This window comes from Camelus ferus, chromosome 15 (assembly GCF_009834535.1).
Source record: "Camelus ferus isolate YT-003-E chromosome 15, BCGSAC_Cfer_1.0, whole genome shotgun sequence".
In the NCBI taxonomy this organism is placed as follows: Eukaryota; Metazoa; Chordata; class Mammalia; order Artiodactyla; family Camelidae; genus Camelus; species Camelus ferus.
The window spans coordinates 51,683,697-51,709,800 of NC_045710.1; the positions used below are offsets into that span (position 1 = coordinate 51,683,697).

The 26,104-nt window shown below is 40.3% G+C and overlaps 1 protein-coding gene and 1 long non-coding RNA gene across 8 annotated transcripts in view; one reads left to right on the forward strand and one right to left on the reverse strand.

Moving 5' to 3' along the window:
• Nucleotides 1–927: 927 nt before the first annotated feature.
• The window catches only part of LOC106728613, a 31,501-nt gene continuing 6,324 nt past the window's right edge, over nt 928–26,104 (reverse strand). Inside the window, exons 2-4 of one of the 2 annotated variants that reach the window (XR_004326410.1) lie at nt 19,302–19,412; nt 12,222–12,396; nt 928–1,158 (exon numbers count right to left, since the gene is read on the reverse strand). This is a non-coding gene — a long non-coding RNA (uncharacterized LOC106728613). The remainder of the gene's footprint in view (nt 1,159–12,221; nt 12,397–19,301; nt 19,413–26,104) is intronic. The other variant, XR_001364866.2, reaches the window with a different exon arrangement.
• The window catches only part of ZNF638 (zinc finger protein 638), a 108,996-nt gene continuing 102,737 nt past the window's right edge, over nt 19,846–26,104 (forward strand). Inside the window, exon 1 of one of the 6 annotated variants that reach the window (XM_032497786.1) lies at nt 19,846–19,950. The gene's annotated coding sequence lies outside the window, so the exon portion shown is untranslated. The remainder of the gene's footprint in view (nt 19,951–26,104) is intronic. The other 5 variants (XR_004326408.1, XM_032497784.1, XM_032497783.1 and 2 more) reach the window with 5 other exon arrangements.

Genomic DNA, 26,104 nt, shown 5'->3' on the forward strand with positions numbered 1-26,104 from the left:
AGAAGTTACTGTGCACACCAGCTGCATCTTAGACCAGCTGCAGTGAGCCACCTGAGGCCATCCTGGATATCTTCTGGGGCTCCAAGAAGCAATTGTCAAGAATATGTGGCCCCTTGAGCCCTGTGCTGGGCTCAAGCGGAGGAACTCTTTGCCTCTCTCCTCAAGATAGTTATTCTATCCATTCATTCTAGAGATGGGGAGGACTTCTACACCAATCCTGGGGAATTTCCTCTCCAACACTGCCTGTCGGGTTTCATCCTCCCATCATTCACTCAGCCATGGCCTGACCAGTGTAGGTAGCCAGGCTTATACTCCCTTAGGCAAATGATCTTCCTTTAGGGGCACTGATTAGCCCAGGGTAAAAGACATACAGATATTGGCATTTGGAGATCCTGAAAAAAAATGTTTGGGTCTTACTTTATTCCTTATGGAGAGATCAAACCCCATTACACACAGTTATCTTTACAGCATCTCATTCTATAACATGAAGAGTCAATGATTACCAGACTATCAAGGAAAAGCCTCTAACATAAAAGTCAAAGGTCAAAATAAACAAACAGAAAAAATTAAACTCAGTAGAAATAGAGACAATATAAGAAGCCAAAAAAAAAAAGAAAGAAAAAAAATGAACAAACAAAAATCCCTGTAATTAATATCCTTTAAGGGTAAGACATTTCATCACCAATTGAGAACAAAATGCTACTTTAATAAAAGAAGCATTTAGAGAATAAGAAAGACTTTTCAGAAACTAAAAATGTAAAACTCTTTGGGGGAGGGTATAGCTCAAGTGGTAGAGTGCATGCCTAGCATGCATGACGTCATGGGTTCAATCCCCAGTACCTCCCCTAAAAATAAACAAGTAAGTAAAACTAATTATGTCCCCTCCAACAAAAATAAATAAATAAATAACTCTTCAAAATTCAGTGTTTTATTTTGCTCTCCCATATAATAAGCCTGAAAGTAAGAAACCCAGTGCTTCCACATCGTAGGCAGCAGACAGGAGTAAGAAGAGTATGTTTCTTCTCTTTAAGAGACTTCAAGGAGACGTTTCACTCATCATTGTCCTTCCCATTCTGCTGCTCAGAACTTAGTCAGATGGATATACCTCACTGCAAAGAAGGCTGGAAAATGAGCTGTTCAGTCTGGATCTCCAAGTAGCTATTAAAAAAAAAGAAACAAGGATTCTACTATTAATTAACAACGAGAGACTAGATATAAAGGCTGCAGAAGAGCACGAAGATAAAGTTGATGAAATGGCCCATAAAGCGAAATAAAAAGAAAGTGGGATAGAAAACAGTAGACAAAATGTAGGAAACGTTCTAGAAGTAGAGGACAGAGGGAGGGGTATAAATTCAACAATACCAGAAACATAGCTTATAGCTAAAATCGTCTGAGTCTCTTAACTGAGAGAACTCAACAAGTGCCCAAATCTTTGAAGAAAAATGGTTCCCACCAGTAATAACTGATATTTGTTGAATTTTTACTATGGGCCAGACACTTTATAAGTATTAACCCACTTCATCTCTAACAGAACAGTATGAATACTGCAATTATTCCCATTTACAAACAGATAAACTCAGGTAGGGAAAGGGTATGGAATTTACCTAAGATCATTCAGCTAGTAAGTGGTGAAGCTGTGTTGTGGTCTCTTTGCAGATGAGGAACGGATTCGGATGTCAACACTAGTGATACCACATATGTACCAAGAAGGCATGAAGAGGTCTATTATGCACATGATGAGGTCTTCCATGCCCCAGGCTCCCAAGGAGGTCAGAAAATATCTTGACAGAGGCAGGAGGGATGACTAGCTTTGGCTCCAATTGCAGTTAGTGAGTAGGGGTGTGGTTAAGAGTTTTCATGTACAGACATGGTTGCATGGTTTGAACTTCCCAAAGGAGGGGCCATGGGGCTTATGGTTTTGCCTACATGCAGAGGAAGAGAAGTGGGAGGGGTGGGGACTGAAATCTGTCAGCATTCAAATGTAAAAAATGAATAGAGATAAGGAGGAGATCCTAAGAGTTCCCAGAAAGAAATAGGTCACACAAAAAAAATCAGGAATCAAGAAACTCAGACTTTCCATAGGTAACATAGAAGGACAGAGCCAGGGGAATGATACATTCAAAATCATGCAGGAAATTATTTCTAATCTAGATGTCTTAGTCTGTTCGTGCAGCTGTTACAAAATAAACTGGATGGCTTAAAAACAACAGAAATCTATTTCTTGTAATTCTGGAGGCCAAGAAGACCGAGATCAAAGTGCCAGCAGATTCAGTGTCTGGGAAGGGTCGGCTTCCAGGTTCAGAGATGGCAGTGTTTTCACCGTAACCTCACATGGGGGAGGGGGTGAGGGATCTCTCTAGGTCCTGTTTCATAAGGACACTAATCTCATTCATGAGGACTCTACCTTCAAGACCTCCCAAGATCCCATCTCCACATATTATCACATTGGGGATTAAGTTGCAACATATAAATTTTGGCGGGGGCAGGGTGCGGAACACAAACATTCAGTTTATGGCACTAGAAAAGGTATCCAGCCATACTATCAATTAAGTGTGAGAATGGAACAAAAATATTTTCAGACAATCAAGGTCTCAGCAAATTTACCTCTGAGGTACCTTTTTTCAGGAGCTATTGGAGGATATACACCATCAAAGTTAGAAAGTAAATAAGAAAGAGAAAGATACAGTTATATCTCAATAAAAGTGGAGTGAAAACAAAAAAGAAAGAGGAAGAGACAGAACCAAGGAAAGCAGGAGACCTAACAGAAGAGAAGACTGAAGGGAGTCCCCAGAAGGACAATGAAGGGACAGTGGCCGTGCGGCAGGCCTGGAGGGCAACCTGCTTGCAGTGGAGAGGCGAACCCGGGGCTCCAGGAGTGATGTCTCCCAGAAAAAAATGAAATAGACATGTCATTTATATGTATGGGCATATTGACAGGCAATTTTATAGCTGGAGATGAGTTAGTGATAAATGCATAGAAGACTAAGGGATTTATAAGTGCCAGAAAAAGACAAAAGAAAAGGCATACTCCTCTTGGTGGCTTAGCTACAAACAATAATAGGAAATACACATATAGCACTTACTATGTGCAAGAAACTGTTCTAACTATTTTACATTTATTAACTCATTTAATTCTCACAGTAACTCATTTTGCAGATAAGAAGTCTGTGGCAAAGAGGTTAAGTACCTCGATGAAGCCACACGGTACTTACATTTCCTCTTTCTGCTGTAACAAATTACCATAAACTTAATTGTTTAAAATAACACACATCCAAAATAAGTTTTGATGAGCTCAAATCAAGGTGTCTGCAGGCCTGCATTTTTTCTAGAGGCTCTAAGGGAGAATCCAGTTCGTGGCTTTTTCCATCTTCTGGAGGCCACCTGTATTCCTTGCCTCCTGGCGCCTTCCTCCATCTTCAAAGCCAGCAGTGTAGCATCTTCTCTCCCTCTGACTTCTGCTTCCATCTTTACATTCTTCTCTTTTTCTGCCTTCCTCTTAATAAGACCCTGGTGGTTACACTGGGCCCACCTGGTAATCCAGGATAATCTCTCCATCTCACAGTGCTTCCATCTACAAAGTCCCTTTTACCACGTAAAGTAAAACATTCATAAGTTTTGGAAATCAGGGCGTGGGCATCTTTGAGGAGACATTACTTAGCCTATCACACACAGGAAGGGGTGGAGACAGGATTCAAATCGAGGTAATCTATCTCCAGAGTTCTTACTCTTACTCATTATGCTGTGTTGCTTCTATGACAATATTTACATATTCAGAATCACATTGACACTCAATGTGGATTAACACTGGGACGCTAAGGAGAGGGAAAGTATGCAGTGAGTGGGTAAGAGAGCTAATTCCCCTTATTTCATAGCAGGAAGGAACTAATAGACTAAAATAGAGAGTCTAACACTCCCTCCACCAAATCCAAGAATATATGAGGATATGATTCAAAAGATAAGGTAAAGAAAGTTGAAAAGGTAGCCTCAAGGGTGGAGGACGAAATGTGATTTTCCCAGAAAGGCTTGGAAAACCAGTTGATTTTGTCAAATATGTGCAAGCATTATTTTGATTAAAGAGATTTAATTTGAAAACCCAAAGGTGTGAGTCTGGGATCTTGTTTACAGAGTTTCTATTTGCAGCATCCGCTCTGCTGGTTTTTACTCTCATGTTCCCTGTCTGCCTGACCTTCTCTTAGGATCCTGTTTCTTGCCTCTGGCTCCTTGCATGACAACTAGATTTGGCTGAGTTCCTCAGCCCTGGCACCCTTTCTTGGACACAGCTTTGGTATTTGTCCTCCAGCTGCAAGTCTGGGCCTCTCAGTATCTAAGCCTCTGCTGTCAGAGGAGAGGCAGACAAGGGCTTATCTGGTAGACTTATGGTAGGTTGCACTTTTCTTTCACTTTTAAAGTTGGGCATGACTATTAACAACAGCCAAGACATGGAAACAACCTAAATGCCCATTGACAGGTGACTGCATAAAGAAAATGTGGTGTATCTATATCTATATCTATCCAATGGAATACTATTCAGCCATAAAAAAGAAAAATGCCACTTGCTGCAACATAGATGGACCTGGAGATTGTCATCCTAAGTGAAGTAAGCCAGAAAGAGAAAGAAAAATACCATGTGATATCACTTATATCTGGAATCTAAAAAAAAAAAAGACACAAATGAACTTATTTACAAAACAGAAATGGACTCACAGACATAGAGAATAAATTTAAGGTTACTGGGGGTGGAGAGGGGAAGGAGGTGGGAAAGGATAAACTGGGAGTTCGAGATTTGGAGATACTAACTACTATATGTAAAATAGATAAACAGCAAGTTTATACTGTACAGCACAGGGAACTATATTCAATCTCTTGTAGTAACCTATAACAAAAAAGAATATAAAAAGGAATATATGTATGTATATGTCTGACTGAAACATGCTGTACACCAGAAATTGACACAACATTGTAAACTGACTATACTTCAATTTAAAAAAAAATTAAAATAAATAAATAAATCAATATTTAAAAAATGTTGGGCATGAACATGTTATTTGCTTTGGCCAATGAAATGTGAGTGGAAGCAATGTGTGTTATTTCTGGACAGGTATCTTAAAAGCCAGCACATTACATGCCATATCTTCTTCCTACCACAGTGATCATGTAACAGGTGTTGAGATGAAGCCTCCATCAGTTTGGGTCTCTTGAGTAACTCCAATGAGCAGAGTTCCCTGCTGCCTCACCCTGGACATATACAATGAGTGACAGACTTTTGTTACATGAAGGCTCTGAGATCTTGGAATTGATTGTTACCGCAACCTGACCCAACTTATCATGGCTGGTATACCAGAGCAATGAATACAAGGCAGAGTCTTTAAGAACTCGATGGGTTAAGCCCAGAAAACCAAGTTCATTCAGTGATTCCAAAGGGCATGAACAGAGCCTCAGATGATGGCAAAGTCAAGAGTCAAGAGCTGAGGAGAGCTGGGATAAACACCAGTTGGAAGTAGGGGGGGAGGGTATAACTCAGTGGTAGAGTATATGCTTATTATGCACAAAGTCCTGGATTCAATTCCTAGTACCTCCACTGAAAATAAATAAGCCAATTGAATAAGCCCCCCAAAATAAATAAATAAAAAGAAACTGCCACTTTAAAATACATACATACATACATACTTTTAAAAAAAAGCTGGAAGTAAAATTCAGAGGATGCTAGTTAATTTCTAGGGAAAGAACTGAAAGTGAGCAATCTTTGTCTTTATTATTCTATCAATTCTGATCCACAGGCTAGTCTGGTGGGTTTGAAGGCTCCAGGTCAAGTGGACATGAGAGCATCATTACTATGCAGGTTGGAAGTGCAGGGAGATGTGGGAACATGGTGGGGGTGCTCTGATTAGAGAGAGGGAACAAATTGTTGAACACAAACCCTGCAGTGACAGGGAGCTCTGCAGAGGCACAGTGATGTTGATGGTTGGTTCCCTTTGAGCCTTTGAATGAGATGTTCTATTTGGTCATCACGGTGTGTGGTGGGCAACATTCAGGTGGACAAGGATGTACCCTTCAGAACTGAGACACGAACTGGGGACTAGGTCAGAAGTCAAATGTCTCTGAAGGAAGATGACCTCGCTGATTAACAGATTGGCCATTGAGGTGCAGATAGGGGATAATAATGGAAAATGTCCATGATGAGAGGTTGGGTCAAAAACATGCAAGGAAGCACTGGGAGTTGGAGAGGATGCACTCACTTCCCAGGTGTTCCTTGACCTCAGGATGGAAGTCTCAGGTAGTAGTAATGCACAGGATGTCATTTTTGATTCTATACTTTGTAGACTATATTCAGGGCTAATTAAAACTAGTCAGGAAGTGCAGTGACACAGCAGCAATCTGAACACGTGCTCCCTGAACACAGGCAGTTTTGGCTGTCTAGACTGAAAACTCAGACCATTCAAAAGAGGCAGCTGCCTGGTGTGAACAGAACTTCTCTGCATGTGGCAGATGCTACAGGCTATGATGGGATGTGTGCCCTAGCCTTAAACGTGAGCCCTTAGGAAACCGTGACTAAAAGTTGATTTTAGGCTGGAATTCCCATTTCTGGAGATAATATTTGACCTTGACTGGGGTCATCTTCCATGAGAAATGGGCACAGGGTAGAGGTTACCAGACCTGACCTCCCCACTGAGATACAGTCAACGCCATAACTTTGTTACAAGCTAAGAGTCTATAAAATACCATACTGGCTCAGACAAGTTCAGAGCCGGCAGCCTCTGGATTATAGGGTAATTTCCGGGACCTAACAAATCACATTGCCCTCTGAGTGAATTTCTCCAGCAGTTTCTTAGGTCTGCCTGATTTCAATGATTTAAATATTCATTTGCAAATTCTTCCATTTTAAGGACATTGGGAGTAATGATTCTTTTCTTCTCCTGAGTATTTGTATTTATGATGGGATCTGTATCATTTTTTTGTCTAGCATTTTAAATTATGTCATTGTGACTGCCTGATTTATTCCTCAGTAAAGTTGCCACCTCTTTAAGGGTCATATATTAATATTCTTGATTTCTCTCCCCCACATGCATGTGCCCAACAAGTATTTATTTATGGATTTATTTTAAATATTCATGTTGTGAACACATTTGCAGTGCCCACACCCAATTTATCTTTTGCAAACCATTATGTTTATATAGCAGTTTGTGTTCTGAAAGCAAAGCTCGTGCACATTCCCCATGACAGAAGGGTTCCACCATACTCTGGGAATCGAAAATTCCAAGAATGCTTCCAGTTTCCAAATTTACCCATCCTGTAATGGAAAATTCAGGGCTGACCTCTCCCGCTGAGGTGGTAGTTTCTGATTGCACACTAGTGTACTCCCTTCCCAAGATTGCAGGAGCCCAGATCCTCTTTTGAGAAGCTCTCTCCCCATTAGAAACGCAGATTGTTCATTTAGCAATTAGAGCTGTCAGCACAGTAAGCTGGCAAGAGAGTGCAGCTTCTGTCACTGGGCAGGGAGCCCTTGGCAGAGCCAGGACTTCAGGGCCTAGGGAAATGGGTAGGACTGAGCTCTAATTTGTTACTTCCCCAGCACTTATTGGCATCCTGTATCCTGGCAAATGACATATGTATTGAGTAAACCTATATGGTAGGGAGGAAAGTTAGACAGGAAGTGCAGGAAGGAGGTAAAAACAGGAACAGTCTGTGGGTCTCCCAGGGCTCAGATCTAGGTGATGCTGCCTCATCCATTCACACCTCCACTCATCGCCCACCTACTGACCATTTATTCTACACCAGCTGCAAAGCTTGGTGCTGGGGACTCACATGTGAACGTGACATGGCTCTTGCCTTTGAAGGACACACAATGAGAGGGAAAGACCAAAATATAAATAAGAGCAACGACAGGTTTCAGACTCTATGGGGCAGAGAGAGAACATACAAATAACAACAGAATAGACTGTGGATCTCCAGTTTCCACCTGCCCCTTTGCCCTCAGGAGCCAAATTTCCCAACCGCTTTATCGTGCGAATACTTCCCAAGACTCCTCTTTGAGGCTTTCCATCACCTGAACAGGACATCCTAAAATTCCTCAAATGTTTATGGTACATGCCACTTGCGTGTTTTATTTTGGCCTGTAAAATGTGTTGAGCCTGGGATGGCTATTTAGGTGTTAAATGTATATAAATCTTCTCTCCGAAATTCCTTACTTGATGGTGGTGAATATCTTGTACTCTCAGTAATGGCCAGCATAGTGCTAATTATATAATTCTACTCAGTATATATTTTGAATTGAATAGTTACTGACTTATCAGAGGGCCCCTCATCTCTCTTTCTCCAGATACTCCACATGAAAAATTAAGAGAATTGCTCCATCCTCCTTACCCTCTCCTAGAATTGATGCTCAAGGGCTGTGAAAAATGAATGTATCTTTTCCAGATAAGGGTGAATAATTAGTGTTCTCCCTTTCACAGAATTCAAGATACAGACATCAGCAGTGCCCTTTGCTGGTCAAGACTCTTTAGATGCAACTGACAGAAACCAACTTGAAATTCCCTTAAGCAAAAAGGGAATTTGTTGGTTTGCTTAGTTGGAAAGCCTCAGGATTAGCGTCAAGCATGGCTGGATCCAGGGGTTCAAACGATGTCATTAGGCCCTATTTCTCCTTCTCTCTCCCTGCTCTGCTCTCCTCTGTGGTAGTTTCATTGTTAAGCAGGTTCTTTCACTCTGGTAGAAACGATGGACACATGCAGCTTTTGAATTTATGATTCTCACAACTTTCAATTCTGGAAAAAGACAGAGCCTTGCTCTCCAGCTATGGTCTAGTGCATCTCATGGAGTGATTCGGATTGGCTATAGTTGTGTCATATACCCATTCATTTGACTAACTGCTAGGGACAGAAGGTGGAAGCACCACAATTGCCTAGGCCTAGGTCACCCTCCCACCCCTGCACCAGGAGGTGGAGAAGGCACCATGATTGATAATACTACCAGAACCACTAAGGATGGGGAAGGGAACGTTCTCCGATAGAAAAAGGGATATTGGGCAGACAAAAAGGAGATATCCACACGCTTTTTGATCATTCTAACCTAATCCAGAAGCTGAGAGAATTTGAGTGCATGTAGGGCAATGGAACGTACTGAGGGACTGTTACTTATCTTTTGGAGGATGGCTGCATCTTGACTTCCCTTTCAAACACTGGTGGCATCCAACCGATAGAAAGTGAGCTAACTGCTCCAATTTGCTCCTTACTAGTTCTCCTTTCCTGTGCACATTAGATGGGGTAAGTGGGTTCCAAGCAGGTTGTACTCTTTGTCCCAACTTGTGGGAGGATGGTGGTGTAACTCCCCAGGTCAGAGACCATAGGAGAAGCGGCTAGTTTGAGGGGGGAGATGGAGGTCAGGACGTGGATGTGTTAAGTTTCAGGTGTCTGAGGAATGTCTAGGCATCATTTGGACATATGACTGAGGCCTGGGCGGTAAATAATGTCTTTGGGAGTTAACAGTGTATGTTTAGTAACTAAAGCCTTGGAGGTGAATGATGTGGCAGTTGGAGAAGTTGTACAATGAGAAGAAAGAAGGGTCCAGGACAGAACACTAGACATCAGAGAAGGGTGCAGGGGAATGAAGATATTTAAGGGACAAGCCAAGGAGGAAGACCTCATAAAGAAATAAAAAGAAAATTCTTAGGGGTGAGTATAGCTCAGTGGTAGACTGCATGCATACACAAGTTCCTTGGTTCAATCCCCAGTACCTCCATGAAGGAAGGGAGGAAGGAAGGAAGGAAGGAAAGAAGGAAAGAAAGAAAGAAGGAAAGAAAGAAGGAAAGAGAGAAAGAAAGAGAGAAAGGGAGAGAGAAAGAAAGAAAAGAAAAAGAAAAAAAAAAGAGTGAAAAGACAGACCATGCACTGGAAGAAGATACAATGCATTTACTCAATAAAGGATTGGTGTTACCAGTTTATTTATTTATTTTAAAATTCTTTATTGGATAAGTGGTAAAAGAAAAGTGTCTGGTGTCAGAATAACCAATAAAAGGGGGAATTTTCATATAAAAGAAAATGGTCAAAAATATCCCACATCTCACAACAATGAGGATGAGGACTGAAAACTGGCAACAGAATCTAGTAATTATAAGGCCGCTGGTGCCTCAGGAGAGAGCAGTTTCTATGGAGTGGTGGGAATAATGAACAACGGGCAATGGACAAGGACTTACTGCAGAGTGAAAAGAAACATGAGTTCCCTAAATGGGGAGGGAAAGAGAAAAGAACATTGAGATCTAAAATGGCAGGGAGAGGAGGGAGTAGGGGTGGGTGAGTGGGATGACTCAACTCTTTGTAATTTATACTGCAGGCTTTTGTCCGCTGAGGACGTGCGATGGTGCAATGGTTAGGACAGGCTTTGGGGCCAGGCTGCCTGCGTGAACATCCCAGTTTTATCCCGCTTACTAGCTGTGTAAACTAGGCAAGTTATTTAACTTCTTTGCCCTTAGTTTCCTCATCTGGAAAGTATAATTTTAAGAACTTCTTAGGTTTTTTTTAAAACAATTATTTTATTTTATTATTTTTTTTGGTGGGGGTAGGTAAACAGGTTTATTAATTTTCTGAGGAGTTACTGGGGATTGAACCCAGGACCCTGTGTATGCTAAGCACGTGCTCTACCACTTGAGCTATACCTTCCCCCTACTTCTTAGGTTTTTGTGAGTACTTAGAACTGCACATAGTAAGCAACCAGTAAGTGTTCATTATCAGTAATACTATTAGTATCATCATCATCATTACTACATTAGTAAATTCTGGCTTTTTCTCTCAGAGCAAGTTCTAGGACAGTGATTTTCTAAGGTTGGTCCAGGAACCTCTGTGGGTCCCTGAAACTCTTTCAGAAGGTCTGGGAGATCAAAACTATTTGCATAATACAAAAAACATAATTCGTATTTTTCATTCTCAGTTTTCCAGGGGCAATGTGACGTGTAATATTGTAACAGATTGATGCAGAAACAAATATATGAAAACCCAGCTGTCTTCTATTAAGCCAGACACAAAAAAGACTTTCAGAAATACAAAAGAATGCCACTCTTCTCACTTATTTTTGTTGTGTTTTGGGAAATACAGTTAATTTTCATAAAACATGCTATTTATGTTAACATATTAATTATTGCTATTTTAGATCATTTCAAACTAAATATTTAAAAATTTATCCATTTAAATTTCTCATCCAGTAAATACTCAAAACATATGATCCACATAAACAAAAGCTCTGTGAGGTCGCCAATAATTCTTGAGTGTAAAGGGAAACTGACACGAAAAAGTTTGAGAATCACTGCTCTGGGGACTAAATCAGAATCAGAATAGGAAATGTTAACTAGTTTGTACTCTTCTCCCTAGTCACACGAGACTACTTGCTTTTCCTTAATGATTTCTGTTCACAGCTCTGAATCTTTGCTTGTGCTGTTCCCTCCGTATAGAGTGTCTGTTTATCTTTCTTTGTCAGAATCCTGCACATCCTTTAAGACAGCTAAAATCCAAATTTCACTTGCTTACGGTGATGCTGGTCCTCCAGTTCTTTTAAGAGCATCTTATTTTTTATTTTTTTAAGAGCATTTTGTTATCTCAGAAGCTGCCCAGAATCAAGTGTACTTGGGTCGCTTCCCTAGGCTCTTTCTTTTTCTCTGAATTATTTTTTAAATTGAAGTACAGTCAGCTACAATGTGTCGATTTCTGATGTATAGCACAATGTCCCAGTCATGCACATACATACACTATATTCGTTTTCATATTCTTTTTCATTAAAGGTTATTACAAAATATTGAATATAGCTCCTTGTGCTATACAGAAGAAACTTATCCCCTGCCCCAGTCTCTTTCTTATTGTTCACCAGCCACAAACACAGGAAGAGCTATGCCCCAATCTCAGTAGAGGTGGGAGGGTCTTGATATCTCTACCATGGCCACTGTCCCCCAAGAGAACCCTTCCTCCCTGCCAAGGGTGCTGCTCCCCATGCTCCTGAGGCAGGAAGTCCTTGACTTCCGGTTCTCACTGTATAGCTGGAGCCACACTCCAATCTGAGCAGAAGTGTGAGAATGCACCTCACCCCAGTTCTTTGCTAAACTTTGTCACCTGGGCCCCCAAGCACCATTTCTTGTTTGCCAATCCTCACACATCTGCTACTGTAGTTTTTTCACAAGTCCCTTTCATCAGTCAGACACAGTCAGGGCCTGAATGAGAAATACAATACCCTGTTCTCCATACCTTCATCTCTCCTGTACACCTCCCAGGCTCAAGCACTAAAAACATCTTCTTCACATTTGTAGCATTTCTGCCAGGTTCCGAGTCTTCTTTTAAGCTTAGTTTAGGTCCCCTCCTGTTGCCTTCATCATCTTCATCATCATCATAATCCTCATATATATTCTGATTCCCAATAATTCTGCAAGGAACATGTTATCTCATTGTATTACTTATCCACTAATACGTAACAAATGACCATCAAAACTTATGGCTTTAAACAACATTTATTATCTTAGTTTGAGTCTGGGCTGGCTTAGCTGAGTTCCCTGCTTCATAGGCTGCAATCTAGGTATGGAACGAGACTATGGCCATCACAAGCCTCAATCGGGAAACAATTTGTTTCCAGGCTGACTGACATGATTGTTGGCTGGATTTAGTTCCTCCTTGTCTCTTGGCTGGAGGCCGCCCTCAGTTCTTTGCCACATGGGGCTCTATAACATGGCAGCTTACTTCATGAAAGCATGGAAGTAAGAAGGCAATAGAGAAAAATCCAGTAAGACGTAAGTCAGTTTTTGAATCTCCATCATAGAAAAAAAAATTGCAGTTTTGTTTGTTAGAAGTAAGTCACTAGGTCCAGCCCTCAGTCAAGGCAAGCAGATACACAAGGGCATGAATCCTGGGATCATTGAGGGCCATCTTCAAAGACAGCTGCCACACTCACTTTCCCAAATAGTGCAGCTGAACCTCGGTGAGAGTCAATAATTCGACCAAGGTCACTCAGCTAGTAAATGGCAGAGCTGGATTTGAACTTAAGTCTTTCAGACCTCACAGCTTACCTCTAACACTTATTTCACATATTTTTTTATTTTTATTTTTTATTGGCATATAGTCAGTTTACAATGTTGTGTCAATTTCTAGTGTACAGCATAAAGGTTCAGTCATATATATACATACATATATTCATTTTCGTATTCTTTTTCATTATAGGTTACTACAAGATATTGAATATAGTTCCCTGTGCTATACTGGAGAAACTTGTTGTTTATCTATTTTATATATAGTAGCTAGTATCTGCAAATTTCGAACTCCCAATTTATCCCTTCCTACTCCCTTTCCCCCCGATAACCATAAGCTCTTCTATGTCTGTGAGTCCGTTTCTGTTTTGTAAATAAGTTCATCTGTATCTTTATTTTTTTAGATTCTGCATATAAGTGATATCATATGGTATTTTTCTTTCTCTTTCTGGCTTATTTCACTTAGAATGACAATCTCCAGGTCTACCTATGTTGCAGCAAATGGCATTATTTTATTCTTTTTTATGGCTGAATAGTATTCTATTGTATAAATATACCATAACCTCTTTATCCAGTCATCTGGACTTTAGGTTGTTTCCATGTAAATAGTGCTGCTGCAAACACTGGAGTGCATATTCCATATATCTTACATTGTGTTTGTCACTTGGCTATCTCCCTTATTCAAATGCAGCCTTATTAAGAATGCTTATGTCTCTTACAGTGACAAAAATGTTGGTGAATAAATAGATGGGTGAATTCATGAATCAATTAAAATAGTCCATATGTTGGAACTGTGCATACAGAAATTGCTAAACCAGGGTTGAAAATAAAACAGAACTAGAAAACAGAGCATGGGTCAAACTGAGAAGGCAGGAATGGAAGTGAGTAAAGGAGCAACCCAAATACACTGTTGACCCCTTGGAGTTTTTCACACTCTTCACCTTCTCTGTGAAACATAGGTGATGTTGGGTGAACAGAGATAAATCCTGCATGTTGCCAGAATTTAGACAGAATGGCCAAGAATGCATAAAAGGCATCTGAATAGAGCTAGATCCACTCCCACTCCAAATGTATTTAACCTATGTATTTATGTGTATTTAACCCAGAAAATCTTAACCTATGTCACTGTGCTGCTTAAAAGGAAAAAAAAATGGTAGCAGCCAAAATATTTATGCTACAAGAGACTGAAGGAGCAAAAAGTTTCATGCAAATTTGAATGTTTGGATTATTTCTTCACCTCATGATAACTGGGTTGTTAACATATTAGTAAAATACTGCCTGCAAAAGGTAACATTTCTAATAACCCTGATTTTATTGGTGGATATTTTTAATATCCAGATAGTTCCATTGTTCCTGCTTTTCATGGGGCTTCTGTAATATGGTTTCAAATACACCGTTATGCTATGGAAAGGGGATTGGCTTCCACTGCTCTTACCAGTGAGATGACAGCTCTCTGAGAAATAGTTGCTAGACCTATCACTTCCTTTCTTCTATAGTACATTTAGATTTTATGTTTCTGGTTGGGGTCTTGTAGAAGGCACAACACAGAAATAGTGCAGCCCCTTATATGAAAGGGAGGAAACTAGCAATTAAAAAATCCATAGCCTGTGGTTATTTGTGATATTCCCACCTGAGCTGGATTGAAAAAACTTTTTTAACTTTTATTTATTTATTTGTGATGGAGGTCCTGAATGGAGGTACCGGGAATTGAACCCAGGACCTCACCTGTGCTAAGCACACACTTTTTCCTTTGAGCTATATCCCCCAGCCCCCCGGGCTGATAGTATTAACCCACTTTACACAGCAAACATCTCAAAGAATCCTTTCTGAAAAGTGGGAATGGGATTAACCACACTCCTGAAAACAAGTTATTTAAGTTTTCTAATAACTGGATCAGTGCAATATAAAAATGCACCCTAGAGAACAGTCACCTAACAGTGGTTTGCATAAAGCTCTGAGCAGAGCAGCTCAGATAGAGCTCGGCAGCTAGCTGAGCAATCTCTCCAGGGCCTCGGTACCTAGAGACGTAAATTTAGTGGCTAAGCCCTGGGGTTCTAACTATCTGACTATCCCAGTCAACTTTTCACTTCTGTTAATTCTGTAAGGAAACTTACAGAAAGTTATCGCTGAGGGACTCCAGAAAATCCTGCCTCTATGAAAACGTTTACACACTTTTGCAAGATCCTGTAAGCTTGCCGATATTACAGTGTTGCAAGTCATTATTTGGAAGTTTAGTCTTTAGAGGGAGAGGGTGAAAGGTGACCTCTGCAGTTCAAGCTCCACACAAGTAGAGGCTTCATAACAGTGGAGCTGTGCATTTTAAAAATTTTGCAAGGGTCAAAGGGAATTTTTTTTTCTGAAACTTTTGCTTTAGTGCTTGGGTTGTTACTGTTTATAGGATTAGGTAGGTCATTTGCTGTTGTCAAGTTACATCTGCAATTGTTGAGCAAGACTCCTTTCGCCATAAAGCTATGCTAATCTCTCCAGGACATTCATTCCTCAGCTCTTTGCTGACAGTACACAAGTTATCATACAGCCTTCATGGGAGTGTGAGGTCCAGTTCTATTTTCAGCCCACCCTCTGGCTTGCTCTGTAACCTTGGGAAAAATCACTTCTAGGCCTTGTGCCACAGATCTGCCATCTGTAAATTTGGGCTGGTTAGTAACCCTCCTCTGGCTGAGTCAGTAGAAGTCCTGAATTCTGGAACTGGGCAATTAAGGACTTCAATGTGCTCACCGAGAGTCCTTTACATATTAATCCTTTCCCCTGTGAACTTTTCTCACAGGCCAGTTCTTGAACATTTGATCATATTTTTGCTCCAGTGATACTTCAACAAACACATAGAACAATTTTTTCAAAAGCTGGACAGCCCAACTACATTCCCTCCAGCCCTGCTGCCACCTGAGATTGGGTGTTAATTTTTTCATCTTGCGTATTCATTTTCATTCCCCTCAGCCATTATCCAGGGTGCACCTGAACATCACTTCCACTGGAATTTGCCACGGCAGGGGCTTAGCCAGGATCCATTCATTCTGTTTCAGTCAGTGGATGGTGATCAGTATTGTTAGAACAAATGGGAACTTTTTAAAACTTCATACATTTAAGCCTCTTGTAAACTTAAAACACCTGCAATTACTTTATGTTATCGTTCCATCCCTATGTAAGGCAGATGTCAGCTAGAGCGGCCCTTCCCTCTGTAATTTAAGTACGATCCTCCCAAACATCAGTTTGGGTGTTCTGAGGCCTTCCCAAGATTCCCAGTAATTTCTGAGGGGCTCATTTTCTTCCGTCTTCTTTGGCCCTGAGCCCCTGCGTCCAGTGGTGCTGTCTTTTCACTGTCCTAACCTCAACTTCAGTCTCTTCCTTCCCTTTTACAAAACTCCATTCCCACAGAGCTTTAGCGACATTTTAAGATCAGAGAAAACAACTTAAAATGTGTATACCAGACACTCGTGTTCCTTTAATAGTCCCATCTCCTACCCACCCAATCACCAGCGATTTCCCAGCAGCCTTCCCTCCACAACGCAGCCCGGACTGACTTTATGTCATCACTCTGTCCCTATGTAAGGCTCTCGGTCCCCTCTCAGCTCCTCTCCCATCCCTCCCTCGCTTGGCCCATCTCTTCTCCCAGCTCCCGCGCCCGCTCCCTCTCTCTCAGCAGCAAAAAGAGATTCCTTCCATGTTTTCATGCAGAGCCACTTTTCTTGTGTGGCTAGGGCTTCTGCTCACACCCATGTTTTCAAAGTCTCACCTAATACCAGAAACAGTTTATCGGAATATTTTCCCAAAGACAGTTTTTCCTAAGAAGAATTCTGGTAACATTTATTACTAAATTTTCTCCTCTTTATTCTCAACCATGTGCAATGTACAGTCATCAGAATTTAGAAACATTTATATTCTACTTTCTCATTATTTTGCATGCACTTTCCCCCATTTATTATATATGTTTGTTATGTTATTAAGTGCCCTTCCAATTGTCAGGTATTTGAGTTATTTCCAGTTTTATTTTGTTTTGCATTTTGAATAGTACTGCTATAAACATTTTGTGAAAATTGATTATTCTCATTTGGATTCTTTTAAGGGAATGTATCCCCAAATGTGGATTATGGGACACATATGAATAACTTCATAGATCTTGTGTTTGCCTCAGTACTTTCAAAAACAGTTGTCCTAATAAATAATTGTGTCAGTTTATGAGTTTGGCCATTTTTCTTAGCTCTGCCTATATTCTCCTTTGTAATTATCAATTAGCCTTGCAGCAAGGCTAATCATTTCCCCAAGATTAAGTTCCTTAAGCTCTGAGTTTCTTCATGTATGAAATATTTGGTCAGATGCTTTGACCTCTTCTCTAGTGAAGTCTAAATATTGATTCTGTTTTAATACTTTTATTGAGACATAATTCACAAACCATGCAATTCATCCATTCAAAGTGTACAATTCAATGAATTTTAGTATATTCACAGAGCTATGAAACCATCACCACCATAAATTTTAGAACATTTCACTACCTCAGAATGGAACTGTGTATCTCTAGTCATTACTCCCAATCCTTTCATTCCACCCCCAGCCTTAGGTAACCACTAATCTTTCTGTTTCTGTAGATTTGCCCATTTCAGGTATTTCATATAAATGGAATCATATAACATGTGGTTCTTAGTGACTGGCTTCTTTCACTTAACATAATGTTGTCAACTTTTTCCATGTTGTAGCATGTATTCGTCCTTCATTCCTTTTGTTTTTTAAATGAATTGTTGAACTTCAGATTTTTCTTACCACTGGAGTTTTTCTTTAATATTTGTGTTTTTCCCCCAATTTTATTGAGATACAATTGACTTTGTTTAGGGGGGAGGTAATTAGGTTTATCTATTTTTTATTATTATTATTTTTAATGGAGGTACTGGGGATTGAACCCAGAACCTTGTGCATGCTAAGCATGCACTCTGCCACTGAGCTATACCCTCTCTGCTCCTTCATTCCTTTTTATTGATGAATGATATTCCACTATATGGATATATCATATTTCTTTAGCCATTCACCAACTGACAGGCATGTGGGTTGTCTCCACTTTTTGTCTACTATAATGTTGCTATAAACATTCAAGCACAAGTATTTGTGTGCACAGTTGTTTGGGGGTATATATGTAAGAAAGCAATTGCTTGGTCGTAACTCTACATCTAACTCTTTGAGGATCTACCAGACTGTTTTCCAAAGTAGATGCACCATTTTACATTCCTACCAGCAGTGTAAGAGGGTTCCAACTTCTCCACATTCTTGCTATATTAGTTTGCTAGGGCTGGCAAAACAAAATATTACAGAGTGGTTTAAACAACAGAAACTTATTTTATCACAGTTCTGGAGATTATAAGTCCCAGATCAAGATAGCCACACTTTTGGTTTCTCCTGAAGTCTCTGTCCTTGGCTTGGAGATGGTCACATGCTTACTGTGTCCTCACATGGCCTGTTCTGTGTGTGTGCATATCCTTGGTGTCTCCTCCTCTTTTCATAAGGACACCAGGCATATTAGGTTATGGCGCCACCCCCATGACCTCATGTTACCTCTCTAAAGGCCTTCTCTCTCCCTCTCTCTCTCTCTCTCTGTATATATATATATCAACAATTAAGATAAAAGACTAACATTGAATAGAAAAACAGGCAAAGGATATGAACAGAATGCTCACAGAAATGAAATTTTAAAAAATTGTTTGATAAATAGTGTATAGAGAGATGTAGTGAAACAGGTACCCTGATAAATTGCTGCAGAAGCATAACTGAAACAATAGTTTAATGGAATACTATACAATCATTAAAAAGAATCAAAGTTATCCAAGTTACGGTAGTAAGTGAAGAAAAAGCAAGGTAGCAAAGCTGTGTGGAGTACTGGGTGTGTATGTGTGTGGGTGTGTGTGTGTGTGTGTGTGAGAGAGAGAGATTGGGGAAAGAGTAAAAATTCACATACACAGGCATATTTAATGCACAGAATGTCTCTGAAACGATATGCAAAAATTAGTTAACACTGTAGCCTAAAAGGAAAGAAAACTAGGGGCAGCGGATGATGGAAACTTTCTTTTCATTGCATGTCATATATTTTTGAGGCTATTGAAAACTTTAACTGTTACATATACTACCCAGTCGTCTTTAAAGAAAAAAGAAAATAAATGATGTGTGGATTGTTCTCCACTTAATCATGGCCACTAGAATTCCAGAGTAGCATGCTCTTCAGTTCTCACCTGGCCTAAATCTCCCTCCCACCGCCATTGCAAAACAGGACTTTTGAAATTGGAATGCACCTTATGCAGGCTTCCCTAGTTACCTGTTTCCTTATCTCCTTCTGTATCCGACCGACTCGGGGATTCTTTAAAGTAGGAGGTGTTTCTCATTGCCGTGCGTCCCCAAGCACTGTGGCTGGCCCTCAATCGGTGTTCTGTAAACAGTAGATGAAATGTTTGATTAAAAATAGAAAGAGACCCCGCAAAATCAGAAGCGAGTCCTGTAGGTCTTAGACACTCACAGATCTTTTATTTGCGGAATGTGTTTCTCCTCCCCTCTTCTCATTCACCTGAAACACACTTCCAAGCTGGGCCACGAGGAAATCTGGACGCCTCTCAGCGGGCGGGCGAGGCCCGCTGAGCCTGCAGAGTGGCTGGGCGGCCCTGTCCGCTCCCGCCTCGTCCCCGGCTTCCCGCGCTCCGCTCCCATTGGCGGTCCTTGGGGATGGGCTGCGCCCATTGGCCGTCCTTGGGGCTGGGCGGGCCCCACTGCAGGGTGCCTTGAGCCTAGGAACCAAACGGCCGGCGTGCGCGGAGCGCTAGGAGCTGCGCGGATGTGGCGCGCGCGCGGCCGGCAATGCCGCGGGACAGCGTTCCTGCCGGGACTACAACCCAGGCGGCTGCCGGGTCCGCTGCTCCGAGCTCCGTCTCCGCCACCGCCGCTGCATTGCGGACTACGGACCCGCTGAAGCGGTGAGCACTTCCTGGGCTCCCTGCCCTTTCCCATGTTCAGGGGCAATTGGCAGGCGGTGGACAGCAGGGGCGAGATGGCCGGCTGGTTCCGCGCCAAGGCATCGTCACATCGCGGCGTTGGGACCCCCACCCCGACTCCCAACCCCGTGACTGTTAGTCCCCAGTCGGCTGGTCCTTAGCGCTAAGCAAGTTGTGTGTGCGGAGGCGTCAGCGGGTCAGCTCGCCATGGAACGCCTCACTGGCACTTGTCGCTCGACTTTGCGGTCCCAGTAACTCTTCTCGGGTCCTGGACACGCTCAGTGGACGCGGCGCTCTGCATGAGGGTCTTGGGAGACCACGATTAAGTAAATGATCTTTACACGCAGGCTTTTGGGGTGGGGTTAGGGTGATGAGGGCTCGCCAAATAGTCTCTTTTTCGCTTCGAAGTCAGTGAAATAGCTCGGATGAACTTGGGCTCTTTCTAAAGATTGTTCTTTAAAAAATTACATTGCAGAATAGCATAATATGCTGTATCTCAGCCAAAAATAGTGTTTGATGTCAGGGTAGTCATTTGAAGACAACGCTGACACTTTTATTCCGTGGATAATAGGTTTTGAGCTTTCTTACTTTCGAGTGATAGATTTCTTTCATTAAAGGAATTTCTCAAGTACAGAAAAATAAAGGAAGAAACCATGCATACTGTTTTGAGCCATCAATGTCAAGGGATTTCCATGCTCCCCCCGCCCTCCCCATTTGCTTAGGCTTGCTTTTACTTGCAACCACATACCCTACGTTCGATTTTGGAGTGGTGTAAAAAGCGTGTGCGCCCCCGCCCGGGTTCCACTGGACAGCCGAGGGATGTCGGCCGTGTGCCGGATCCCGGCTGCGCTGCCGACTCGGGTCATTCCCCGGAGCAGGAGAGGTTCCGGACAGCCGCCCGGCCCGGTTGTTGATTGCAGCGATTTGCATGTTCCGAGAGAATCCAGGAAGCCGGGCTGCACGCCAGTTTAGGACACTGCTCAAGTCTCAATATGGGGGTCACTTCGCAGCATCGGCTATTTCTTTTAATTTCTGTGGCCTGAGTTGACCTCTGGTCCTTCACTGGAGGCAGGCAGAACTGACGCTTAGAGTAATTAAGTGAATTGCTCAGAATACTAAATACAAGTACCATAACTGCCCTCTTCTAATCTCTGTGCCGTTTGTTGCGAGTTGATGAGAGCCGGGAGTGAAGAGAATGATACACGTTTTGCAGAACGGAACGCTGTGATGTTGTGTCATGTTTCTTAGAGCTGGTTTCCCAGTCCAAGTTCTGGTGGCATTGTTTCAGCCTGCTTTGCCCTTTTCCAAGCCCCCGTGGGTTAGTTTGAGTCAAAAAGGAATGCTTATTTCTTATCCCGTAAGAATTGGGAAGGGGGACTGTTGGCTTGAGAATAAGGTGCTGGAATTTAGTCTGCCTCCTTCAGAGATTCTGAAGATTATGGATTTTTAAAAATGAGGGCATATTGGAGATTGTAGAATACTGTAATTATTGTTCTTATTAAGGGGTTGGAAAACAAATGCCGTTCTCATATTCAGTAATCAGGAAAAGTGAAGTGCTTTAAATGCACACTTTAAAACTGCCAATGCTTCTGTGAATTCTCTTGTAAAATCAAAAAAAGGACCCTTAATTTATCATTTCTTTCTTTCTTTCTTTTGAATCTGCTTAAAGGACTTGGGTTGTGTTTTACTGTTCCTAGTTGTCTGGATTCTGAGTGACTTTTAGCTGAGCTTTAAGTGTCTTTTAGGGAGGGGAGTTGAGGGAGTTATAAAATGTAGTGAATCTTTACTTTTTGCTTCTGAGGACATTTTGTGGTGGCCAGGAAAATTTATTTAGGACTGATCCATGAGAATAGAATGATTTAGAGAATTTTGCTGTTTTTGAAAAAAGTTACATTGTGTTCATTATGATTTCTGGAATGCTATAGTATGCTGTTATCTCACCTTGAAATAGTTTTTGATGTCATCATAGTCAATGGAATGCAATAGACATTTGTTTCTTAAATAATAAATTGTGAGCTTTCTTATTTTGTGGTAGTAACACTATCTTTTCTTAAAGAAAATTTGCCAAATACAGGAAAAAAAAAGAAAAAATATGTATGTTGTTAGAATCATCGATTTTGAAAGTTTTTTTTCCTAATTTACTTAGGCCTGCTTTCACCCACAACTAAATACTCAGGTTCCAAATTTGGAATGTTGTTAATAGTGTTCAATATGAAATTTGGGAGAGTGGGGGCTTATTAAAAAAGTTATTTTTCTCTATTGAAATGTCAGCCCCTGCAGAGACTGTTACGGTATTTTCTCCTTCAAGAAAGGGATTTGATGATAAAACCCTTTCATAATTTTGAATATTATAACCACTACCATTAAATGCTGGGCTTTCTTAAAAATGGAATTAAATTGGAAGGCTTTGAGAATTTAAATCTTTCTGTCATCTCTCAGTGACACGTCATTGCTAAAAGAGTTTTCTCTGTCATAGAGATCTCTCTTTGAATCCTCAAGATTTTCCTTGCAGCTCTCACATCAGAGCTGTGGTTTTTGATATCAAGGTTTGTCACCTTCCTTTTTGACTTTTTGACACGTTACAGGAGCAACATTTTACAGTTTGAGATTTGGGAATTTACCTGGTACCTGAAGACTCACAGGTGGAATTAGTAAAATATCCTGTCACTTCCCCTAAGTACCTTATATTTACTTTCCCATTAAGAGCTAATTAGGTTTTTGGAAGGCATATCACTTATACTTATTAAAATTCCTTAATTTTTTAGATACATTTGACCCAGCAATTCCACTTCTATAAATTCATTCTCAGGAAATAACAAAGGCTACATATACAGGGTTAGTTACTGGGACGTTTGTTGCAATGTTGTTTATGATGATGTAACTTTGAAAAAACTGAATGTCCCTAAAAAGGGAAATGGTAAAATAATTAAAATCATAGACTATAATAATTCACACTATATATTTATATAATGTAAAACTGTACAATCATTATAAATTATATTACTGGAAGAAATTTGACAAAATGAAAGGTCGTCATAATGTCGGGGAAAAAATAATAAATTCTTTAAAATTATGAGTATCATTTCACTTCGGTTAAAAGAAGTATAAAAAGATTGAATTGTAGTAAAGATTATTCTTGATTCAGGCTTGCCACTTTAAGAGTTCTTCTGCATAGTAAAGTTTAAAAACCCTTGAGCTACAATGTCACTAATTATCAGAGAAATGCAAATCAAAACTACAATGAGGTATCACTTCACACTAGTCAGAACTGCCATCATTCAAAAGTCCACAAACGATAAATGCTGGAGAGGGTGTGGAGAAAAGGGAACCCTCCTACACTGCTGGTGGGAATGCAGTTTGGTGCAGCCATTGTGGAAAACAGTATGGCGATTCATCAAAAAACTAAAAATAGTTTTACCATATGATCCAGCAATCCTGTCCTGGGCATATATCCAGAGGGATTCTTAATTCAAAAAGACCCTTGCACCCCAGTGTTCATAGCAGCACTATTTACAATAGCCAAGACATGGAAATAGCCTAGATGTCCATTGACAGATGACTGGATAAAGAAGTTGTGGTATATTTATACAGTGGAGTACTACTCAGCCATAAAAAGAATAAAACAATGCCATTTGCAGCAACATGGATGGCCCTGAAGAATGTCATTCTAAGTGAAGTAAGCCAGAAAGAGATAGAAAAATATCATATGATATCACTCATATGTGGACTCTAAAAAAAAAAGACAAATGAACTTACATGTAAAACAGAAACAGACTCACAGACATAGAAAACAAACTTATGGTTACCAGAGGGGAAGGGGGTAGGAAGGGATAAATTGAGAGTCTGAGATTTGCAGATACTGACTGATATATATAAAATAGATAAACAAGTTTATACTGTATAGCACAGGAAACTATATTCAATACCTTGTAGTAGCTTACGGTGAAAAAGAATATGAAAACAATATATGTATATTCATGTATGACTGAAACATTGTGCTGTACACCAGAAATTGACACAACATTGTAAACTGACTATACTTCAATAAAAAAATTATTTAATTAAAAAAATAAAAACTCTTGAGCTAGATTGCAAGAAGGAAAAAGGAAAGGCTGTATTCACATATCTAGGCTGAAACCTTTATGTCTTTGAAATAATCATCGAATCCCTAGAGATGAATGGGGAGTTTTCAAGTGTCCCTGCTAATCCACAAGGTTTACTACTTTCTATTTTATTTAAGCCTTTATAATCTTATTATAGGTTAGTAGGTTTTTTTGTTGTTGTTGTGAGGATTAAGAGACTGGCAGGTATGTTCTCATGTTGGCATGTAAATGTGCAAGTTCCAAATACGTGATAAGATTGCCCTGTATGTGCATCAAAGTGTTAAAAGCAGTTATCTCTGGAGAGATGGAGTTTGGGGGTATTATTTTCTTTATTTTCATTACTTCACCAAACATTGAAAATAATGATGTTTTAATTTTACACCAAGATAAGGAAGTATGACAATATATTTTTAAAAATTTGAGTAGGCAATCATTTCACAGGGTTAAAGATCAAAAAGTTAATATACAGTATACTAGGGAGAGTCTTCCTCTCTCCCCTGTCCCTCATCTCCATTTCCATTCCTTCAACTCGCCTGCCCTAGGTAATCATTATTACTAGTTTATTGCTTATCCTCCAGAGATAGTTCATGCATTTCCACATCAAAATAGATTTACATTTTCCCCTTCTTAGATGTATCTGCAGGTTTCTTCCATTGCTTTTTCCACTTGACGTACTGTCATCATAGAGAGCATTTCACATCAGTAGCCTAGAGAGCATCCTCAAAAAGAGTTTTTTCCTAAAAAAATGATTAGCACAGAAAGAGAGAATAAAGACAAAAGATGGGCCTTGATCAAAACATTGAAGAGACAATTAAAAGAAGAGTTTTCTTCATGGTTGGGGTGTTGAGTACAAGGCCTTCTTGCTGACTGAAGAGGAAATCACTTGGAGTACTGATAAACTCCGTGGGTCCTCTTGTACACAGATTTTTTTTCTTCCTTCCTTCCTTCTTTCCTTTCCTTTCCTTCCTTCCTTCCTTCCTTCCTTCCTTCCTTCCTTCTTTCCTTCCTTCCTTCCTTCCTTCCTTCCTTCTTTCTTTTTGTTAACATGGATTTTTTTCAATGAATATGCTGGAAAATTTTTTGGAGATTTACAATTTGAAATACTTGCAGAGAAACTTTGTAGATTAGAAATATCGAAAAAATTAAGGAAAAAAATGTTGTGAAGGTATAAAATACATATAAATACTAGTCTATCCTTAAGCATAAGATGAGTGATATTTAATATGAAATTAATAATGTATAAGTTTTCTTACTGTTTTAATGACTTTGATTTCAAAGAATTACATTATCATACAGTATGCCTCTCTCTTTTATCTTTAAGTTTTTTTTTTAAGGTAATTAAGTTTATTTATTTATTTATTTTAATGGAGGTACTGGGGATTGAACCCAGGAATTTGTGCATGCTGAGCATGCGCTCTACCACTGAGCTATACCCTCCCCCATCTCTTTCTGTCGTTCTCCTAATTGGAGAAACTGTGTATCAGCATATCATCACAGGAAAGTGGGGTTTTTTTTTAAGTGTAACAGTGTTTCCAATACTGTATTATGAATATGACTGTAAAGATGTTAAAAAATTTATAATGATTTCATTATTAGTGTATAGGCTAGGTTTCCACAAACAATCATGTTAATTACACTAGGCTACCATAAAGCAATCATATTGCTGCTTCTTCATTATCAGTGCATGTTGTTATGAGGTGGGAAGCCCCATAAAAAGACAGACAGGACCCCCAGGCAGGGCCACTACTCTCCTGCCAGCACCATCCGGTTCCCTGGCCCAGAGGCTCTATCTCACTTTTTGCCTCTTAAATGGCTTACTTCTAAGAAAGTGGAACTTATCCCTATAATTCTGTTGGTTCCCTGAGCTCACTCCTGATTGGTTATTTCCTTCACTCCTGATTGGTCCATCTCCCTAACTTCTGATTGGTCCATTTGTAGTACTTCATTTACATGGAGCTCACTCCTGATCGGTTATTTCTCTCCTTCCTGATTGGCCCATTTCTACAAAACTTGTTCCTAATTAGTCAACTTTT